Raw genomic sequence first — 10,000 nt, forward strand, 5'->3', positions numbered from 1 at the left:
GGATCTTGAATTCTAACCACGAATATCATAAAAAAATTAACATCTTTCTATTACTTTGGCTCATTCAATAAAGATCAATTAGATATAAATTTCTTTCCTCGAGACCAAATTATTATAACTGATATTTTTGAGCTAATATTCAATCAATAAGAATTTTCCAAAAAGGGATTTGAAAGACGTTTTATGAAATATTAGAAACTTTGAGAGATGGAAAGAATAAAATGCAACAAATAACTCAAATATGATTGAGAAAGAAAACTAAAATATTAAAATCGAAGAATTAATTGATATCCATGGATTTCAAAAGTGTAAAGATGTTTCAATTTGGTTTACTGGGAACATACACCTGCAGCAAAACACTGCTATTTTTTAAATTTTTATTTGTATTTAGATATAGAAACGCAAGTATATGGGAATGGAGTGTTATTTGAGGATGTTCATGCCTTTCTCAAATCCAATTTCTGTTTAAATGAAAGGAAATTCTTTTAAGCAAGAATCAAAACCAGAAGCAGAGTAGTCTACATCTTGAAGACCAAATACAACTTAGCAGGGGAAACAACTCTAAATCTATCTGTTATAATTGCTCGCTGACCAGACAATAATGTCAGTAATCCGTTTATAAATCAATATATCTATTACTCACCCAGCTTCACTTCTCTCAGTTAAGCAGCTCTAGTTTTAGACATTATCTAATGAATTATATCGCTAGTGAGTTGGTTATCAAAAGCAGAAGTCTTAATTACATCATTCACGCTTTATAATAATATCGCAGTTATACAAATAAGAATAATGCAAGCAATCAAAATATTAAAAAATTTCGGTCTTCAGAATTTTATTGAATAATTTATTCAGAAAAGCTGGCATCGTAACTGTTGCAGGAAATTAATTAGTCAATCATTTGAACTCATTAATAACGAAAGAGAATAATTATTAATTTAATAAAAACATTTTGTTATTAAATTTGAATTATTCCTTGTTACATATATTTATTTATTTTTTCCTATAATAATTATACGCCTTCTTATTCTATATTTAAATTATTTCAATGAATTTGTATTCTATATTATCTTTCGGTTATATGCGAAATTCTTCGTCTAAAATTTTCGTCGAATATTTTTTTGATTTTTCCACTTCTTTGCTTCATTCACTTATATTTTATTTCACACACATGTTATTTACGAAATTCAAATATAAAACATAAAAAGTGATTTGATAAAACATATAAAGTTTTGCTGAGTATATATAGCCCAATTCGATTAATACAGATATATTCCATATTACATTTTCCAACGTTTTGCTTACATCAGAGAAAAAAAAAATCAACTAAATAAATTCTTTTTAAAAAAATTCATTTAATCTTACATAAATAAAATTAAAATTTGAGTTAGACGCAGGCGTGGTTGTGTGGTAAGAAACTTGCTTCCTAAGCACATGGTTTCGGATTCAGTCACACTGCATGGCACCTTGGGCAACTGTCTTTGACTATAGCTTCAGGCTGATCAAAGCCTTGTGAGTGGATTTGATAGACGGAAACCGAAAGAAGTGGATTTGATAGGCGGAAACACACACACACACACACACACACACACACATATGTTTGTGTCTCTGTGTTTGTCTCCGACCCCATCATCACATGACAACCGATATTGATATGTTTACATACCTGTAACTTAGTGGTTCGGCAAAAGATCCCGATAGCATAAGTACTAGACTTCCAAGGAATAAGTCCCGGGGTCGATTTGTTCGACTAAAGGTGGTGTTCCAGCATGGCCGCAGGCAAATGAGTGAAACAAGTAAAAGAATTAAAGAATATATATATGTATGTATGTATGTATGTATGTATGTATGTATGTATGTATGTAGTATGTATGTATGTATATGTATGTAAATGTATATGTATATAGTGGCAGAGTGACAGATTAGATAGATAGATAGATAGATAGATAGATAGATAGATAGATAGATAGATAGATAGATAGATAGATAGATAGATAGATAGATAGATAGATAGATAGATAGATAGATATGCGTTTATGTATGTATATGTGCATTATACATACACACATGTGTCTATAGATACATAGTTACAGATATAACAATACACACACAGATATATATATAAGCGTACACATGTGCATACACACGCACGCTCACACACACACACACACACACACACACACACACTTTCATGAACATTACAATATATGTTTTATAGAAATTATAACAAGTGTATTTTCCTAAAAACGCAAATTTCCATAAACTCAAAAGTAGCTGATGTAAGTTCTCGACATAATTCGATCAGTTGTACGTTTACTACACGTCCAAACTAAATTGGTTCTCTGTTGTCTAATAATATATGCCTTCTCAAATATATACAATTTATTTTCGAGAAGAATGGATCAGTAATCTACTCTTAGGTTTCAATGATCAGTGTCTGTCGTGTTCGAAAATAGAGCAATGCATTCAAACCTTGTAATAATATTCCTTGATGAAATTGAAATGACTAACTACAGCTTATTATGATAGCTGTTACCGTGTGAATAAACTACGTGTAGATTTCAGCAATGATCAGCTTCCTTATTGTTTAGCACTCCAGTAATGCGTTAGTATGCATTTCATTCACTTGGCATGAAGATAAGGTTTAATGCATTGCTCCAGACAATTCACTACGTCAGTAATGAGATAAGGGCGACATCTAATGTCAAACAGGCTGAGTCTTCAGCTATATAGTTAACATTATTCTTTTAACATAATTTGAAGTTCTGCTAACGCACCTATTCCATTCCAAAGTAAGTTCTATTACAACAACTATTCTATTCTTTTCCTATTGAAGACAAGTTGCATACGCATGTGAAGGTATATATTATTTTCTTTAAATATCTTCAGATTAAAAGGTTTTCTTTTTTCAAAAGAAATACTGTACACTTGATTTTCTTTAAACTTATTCTAATAACGTGTCATTCTTAGTAGCCTATGCCCTTTGACTGTTACATCGCTAATTATTGACCTTTTATTTTCATCTTTAAAGTTAATTAATACGTAATGAATAAATTGGTGTTTAATACATGCATCACACGGCGAGCTGGCAGAATTGTTAGCACGCAGGGCGAAATGCGTAGCCTTATTTCGTCTGCCGTTACGTTCTGAGTTCAAATTCCGCCGAGGTTGATTTTGCCTTTCATCCTTTCGAGGTCGATAAATTAAGTACCAGTTACGCACAGGGGTTGATATAATCGACTTAATCCGTTTGTCTGTCCTTATTTGTCCTCTCTGTGTTTAGCCCCCTATGGGTAGTACAGAAATAGGTATTTCGTCTGTCTTTGTGTTCTGAGTTCAAATTCCGCCGAGGTCGACTTTGCTTTTCATCCTTTCGGGGTCGATAAATTAAGTACCAGTTGCGTACTGGAGTCAACCTACTCGACTGGTCCCCTTCCTCAAAATTCCGGGCTTGTGCCTAGAGTAGAAAAGAATATATGCATCACACGCATATATAAATGCATGTGCATGTGTGTTTCTGTCGCTTTCTCTCTCTCTCTCTCTCTCCCTCTCTCTCTCCCTCTCTCTCTCCCTCTCTTATATATGTATATAGAGAGTCCGCCAAAAATATGTGCATAAACTTCAAGAAAGATAAAAGTCTGTATAAATATTTTAATTCGGTGTTATCGCAATTCGATTAAAGATCTACTTATACAAGTTAATGTGTATACATTGTTCTGGCGGTCTGTGTGTGTGTGTGTGTGTGTGTGTGTATGTGTTTTGTGTGTGTGCGTGTGTGTGCGCGTGCGTAAGTGTATGCACACACAAACACACACACACACGTATATATATATATATATATATATATATATATATATACATTTTTGTATCTGGTTTGCAAGATTCTTTATGTGAATTCGTGTGTTGAAACAAATTTTGTGTGCCCCCGGGGAGAGTCATACTGCCTCAATGCCTTAATATCTAAACCACTCACCGATTCATTTTCCACTCATTTATTATTCATACATTTTTTCCCAAAATTTCCGTTGATTTTGCAGCCTTGTCAATGGATGTTAATTTTGTCCGTTATCGGTGCCGCGTTCCTTTTGTGCGCATGTGTGTGTGCTTGTATTTGCATATATGTATGTATGCATGCATGTATGTGTACTATAGGTACACGGACGGGATACTGATTACACTTTTGATGAAGGACAAGAAGCTCAATACAAGATGCCGAACGGACAAGGTACCGAAAAGACATACGAAAATTAAAATATAAATTAATCATTTTGTTCCTATAATATTACCATTTAACAGACTGAAATGTAGAAAAAATAGGTACACAAAACTACTTTTTAAATAAGTTTCTTTACTGGATTTACAATGAAAACATACAAAAATTATATGATTGAATAGTAAACTATTTTTAATCTCGTTAAATCTTAAGTGCCAAATTGGAGATTTGGTCATTAAAATATTGAAGTAGGAATTTTCTTTTTTGTTATTATTGTGTCTGTTCGGCTTCTTAGCTTCGGCTTCTTGTCTTTCGACAAAGTGCATTCGACATCCTGTCCGCGCACGGTACTATATATATATACGTATATATATATATATGTATAATATTATTTATGCGCCCTTTTCAAGTCTAGCCAGGCTCATGGGCCCAGTTTCCCGGTTTCTGTGGCGTATGTGTTCCCCCCCAGCTGGACGGGACGCCAGTCCATCGTAGCGTTACTCAAGAAATAGGAAGAAAGAGTGAAAGTTGGGGCGAAAGAGTACAGCAGGGGTCGCCACCACCCCCTACCGGATCCTCGTGGAGCTTTAGGTGTTTTCGCTCAATAAACACCCACAACGCCCGGTCTGGGAATCGAAACCACGATCCTCCGACCACTGGGCCATTGCGCCTCCACACACACAAACACACACACACACACACACATATGAACATATGTAAATATATATAAACATATATGTATATATATATGTATGTGTATATATATATATATATATATATATATATGTTTCTATATGCATATATCTGTGTGTATGGCTGAGATTATGCATGAATACACGCACACACACACATACATACACACGCATACACACACACACACACATACATACACACACATACACACACACCCATACACTAAATATATACAAAAATAATGTGATATGATATATTTCTGTTAATGAAAATTTATAATCATTTAACTTATGTTATCAAATATATACAAATTCACTGAATTGAATCGACCGAATGAACACTACCAAAAATGGCATTGTCAACAGCGATGTAGAAGCAGGCATTAATAACTGCAAATCAGGCTACAAAAACAAAAATTTTCCCATGGACAACAACTTATCTGAAACTCAAATCATCATTGAACGAACTATTGAATATCAATATCTTTTTAGCGCCTTAAAAGTGATTAGGGATGCTATGTTACAAGAGGTACAAAACATCAAACTGAAACACAGGCAATTTTATTGTAAATATAAGAGTTTTTCCTTAGTTTATGATAAAACAGAAGATTACCTAATAAGTGCTGAGTAAACGTGTATAAAATTTGAAATCCCCATTCGCATACCTCAGCAATTGCATTCTGACTCGTTCAAAGCTACGCTCAGTTCTCTGAATCTTAACAAGAATCATAGTTCTCGTGAATGAAGAGATACAATTAATTCGAAACATTTGTGCCTCAACGTCCCCCTACCTTGCTGCGTCGTGTGTGTTGTCAATACACGCCGTCTCAAAGAAGTTGCTCTCCAAAGATGAAGTGCTAAAACGATTAACATATTTCCGTTCATTTATACCAGATCGTGAAATGAATTATATATATATATATATATATATATATATATATATATATCATTGCTTTGGTTCTAGCTATCTTCCGTGTTCAATATAATCTATTATTTGTACGTTTTGTTTTCTCGTTAAATCTTAGCACCTGACAAGCAGCCCGTAAAAATATTTAACACCAGAAATTCATTAAAACGGCACATATATGTGATTATGTGTGTGCTGTCGCTCTACTTGACATTGAGAGCTTGTGTATACTATTTTATATGCACAGAATATAAATAAATAACGCACACATCAATTTGTTTATTTGTTTCAAAGTTTCATCGTTCTAATGCCAATATGTTCCTTTATAAAATTACTACTTTTATGTGTTTTCTTTCAAGATTGCTTTATTCTTGTTTATTACATTCTATAATTACAGGTGTAAAAATTACCATACTGTTTAGCTAGAGGTTAGCCCTAGTCAAGCAGACCTATGATCAGAGGTGTTCTAGCCTTGCCCATCACATTTTCTTTGTATGTCAATATTTGACATATTGTTCAAGACGGAGGTGTGAAATTTGAGATTTAAGACGGAGGTGTGAGACTGACTGTTGTTTCTAGACGTGTATATTCTTAAATTCTATATAACGAAAACGTAATTGACTCTTTTCATATTTAAGTCTAACAAATTTAGTAAACTTAAATACATTTTTTCTTTAATTCTCTTAACAGAACGGTTAGTTTTAGAATAGGTAATTAATATTTAATGTTTGACTTATCTTTAATAGTTCCTCAATAGTTGCCTGTAGTTCAACAGTTAATCTCTTGATATATTTGTAGCTAATATAACCAGCTGAAGCTACAGATGAAACATAAGGGAGTGCACATGAAATTGTGACGTTTGTGCATTAAAAAAAAATATATGTATAACATATTCTACTCGTCAATGTTTTCAATCAAAGTACAATAAGTTCATTATACCCTATATAACAAGAGAATATATCTTATATCAATCCCGTCCAGCGTTGTCAATGGCACGGTCTAATGTGGCTAATATAGGATGCACTGTTGCATATTAATTCAGAACCAACAATCTATATATCTTGCTGAATGATTCTGTAACCTGTCGTACTATAAGATCATTCGGATATGCTGACATCCATTGGGACTTGTGATCGATCTGTCATGTTTCTCTAGTTGGTAGAGAATAACATCAACGTTGCGTTTCGATGAGGTTATTCCAAAGATTGGCAAAACCAAACTGACTCTTCTGAAGTGGTTTGCACACAACACAAACAATAGACAAGAGTGCTTGGTTTCGATATCAACTTTTAAATAAGGATATAAGCTACCGAAAACACGAAACAAATTACTGAACATGGTTGTAAGTTAACATTGGCTATATATATATATATATACATATATATATACATATCTGCATGCATATATGTATATACATGCGTATGAAATTTAGAAAATTCAAGAACGTGAAATGATTCTTTTTGAGGACAATATGAATATTGAGTTAAAAATCCCTTTAGATGGTAAAAGTCAAAGCCTTCGAGATTTATTCTGTTCGAAAGGACTTTTTAAACCCAATATTTACACGCTATTATTTATAGCTTTATCTGCTTCGAGATTCACCGTCCCAAAATAAAAACACGCACACACACGCGCATATATGTATACAAATATATATATATATATATATATATATATATATATAATATATATATATATATTACATATATATAAAGAGAGAGAGACAGAGAGGGGTGGGGGTAGTTAGATAACCAAAATTAAGTAGAGGACATGTAGTTACATGAAGTACAAAATACAAATTACAAATTACAATTTTTCTTTTTCTTTATTTTGCAATCTGTATTTTGTGAGCCTTATAAGTATAAGTCTCAAGCTTCACTGTGCTCATCTACCTTACTACACCCATAACAACTCAATAAGGGTTGCTCGTATAGGTGACTTTCGATGCCGAGGCGTCGGCCCTTGGTGAAGAAATTGGTGTTTAAGTCCCATCCGCTGGCGCACTACTCTATGCTGTCTATATTGAATTTACTTTGCTTTCATCCCCCCCTCTCTCTCTCTCTCTCTCTCTCCCACGTACACGCGCCTGCACAAAGACACGTGTATACATTGATACATACATATATATGTATGCATATCTATCTATCTATATATATGTATATATATATATATATATAATATATATATATATATAATATATATATACATATATATATATATACTATATATATATATATACATATATATACATGTATATATATACATATATATATATATACATATATATATATATATACATATATATACATATATATACATATATATGTATATATATATGTATATACATACATGTATGTGTTGTGTGTGTGTATGTATGTATAAATATATATGTGTGTGTACACACAAGCGCGCGCGCACACACACACACACACAGGATAATGCCGTCCTAGAAACACTGTATGAAATGAAAGACTGGGTGGTAACAGCTGGAACGACGTCTTTGAAAAGTAACTATATTCACAGATAGGCTAATTACCACTAAACCATTGTAAAAGAGAAGAGAGGCATGAGTTTGGCATTGTAGAGATATATTGAGAATATACAACAAAAACAAAATTGTCGAAGAGAACGGGGAAATGACATAAAAGCGTACGTTTGTATGTATGTGTGTGCCTGTGTATATGTGTGCGTGTATGTACATGTGTATACGTGTGCGTGTTAACGTACGCGCATATACACGTACACACTTTTTTTATATTACTATATCACTATAATAGATATAAGAAGCGTTTCCATTGAATTCTTTTACATTTAATGCGTGAAATGTATTATACGGTAATACGGTAAATATTATAATTGATATTCCTGTTTATATCTAGGTAGAACATATACGTGTGTATCTGTGTTGGGGATGGGGGAAAAAAGTGAGCTTGCTTACGAACCCTATTGTTCCGGGTTCAGTCCCACTGCGTGACACCTTGGGCAAGTGTTTTCTACTATAGCTTTCGGGCCGACCAAACCCTTGTGAGTGGATTTGGTCGACGGAAACTGAAAGAAGCCCGTCGTATATATATATATATTATATATATATATATATATATATATATATATATATATATATATATATATATGTAGGTGTGTGTGTATGTGTAAACGTTTGTGTGTCTGTGTTTGTCCCCCCCAACATCGCTTGACAACCGATGCTGGTGTGTTTACGCCCCCGTAACTTAGCGGTTCGGCAAAAAAGACCGATAGAATAAGTACTAGGCTTACAAAGAATAAGTCTTGGGGTCAAATTGCTCGACTAAAGGCGGTGCTCCAGCATTGCCACAGTCAAATGACTGAAACAAGTAAAAGAGTAAAGAGTATGTGCGCTCGCGAACGTGTGCACGTGTATGCGTGTGAAAGATAGATAGATAGATAGATAGATAGATAGATAGATAGATAGATAGATAGAGAAAGAGAAAGAGAGAGAAGGAAAGACAGACAAACAGAAAGAGAGAGAGAGAGAGAGAGATACAAAAACGTGAAGATGCTCAGCACACGCTTTTGTGGCTGTTTGTCCCCAGGTCATCCCTAGCCAACGATGAAAAACACTCCAGCCGTAAGCACCCCATTTTATTCTCGGGTACATCACACACAACACCAATGATTACGAGTTTCCAGATTACTGAGAGTGATTTCAGGGACAATTAGCTGTTATTTCTGGTAGGTCAGTTGGCGGCGTAAAAGATCCCTTATGCTATCCTTTGCTAGAAGTATGTAGAATCTGATATATGCTTATTCAGATATAACGTAATTAGATACGCCTCCACAATCCTATGATGCGTAGAGTCATTCAAAAGTCCGATTGAACGAAACCTTGGTTTAGGTTTTGACCATGTATGCAGCCGTATAGCTACAGTTGGTGTCTCACTTAATAGGTGAATATGGTTTTGTAAGTTGTACAAATCGTCTGTCACTGTTGTTGTTGAGATTAGGTAAGTCGCAAAGGTAAAGAAAATTGTTTCTGGAAAAATATTCAGTATAAGCAAAATCTGATTGAACCAATTGAGCAACTCTATGGTCAAATGCTTTTCAACCGTGACCATGTTGTGCTTTACATAATGTCTTTCATCGTCGATCTTTTACTTATTTCAACCATTGGACTACGACTGCACAGGAACACGACTATGAAGGGTCCTAGTCGAA

The 10,000-nt window shown here is 33.9% G+C and overlaps 1 long non-coding RNA gene across 1 annotated transcript in view; it reads left to right on the plus strand.

Moving 5' to 3' along the window:
* LOC118764247 overlaps positions 1–10,000 on the plus strand; it is a 90,773-nt gene that overhangs the window by 30,997 nt on the left and 49,776 nt on the right. The window lies entirely within an intron of this gene.

Source organism: Octopus sinensis, linkage group LG7 (assembly GCF_006345805.1).
Source record: "Octopus sinensis linkage group LG7, ASM634580v1, whole genome shotgun sequence".
Taxonomy (NCBI): Eukaryota; Metazoa; Mollusca; class Cephalopoda; order Octopoda; family Octopodidae; genus Octopus; species Octopus sinensis.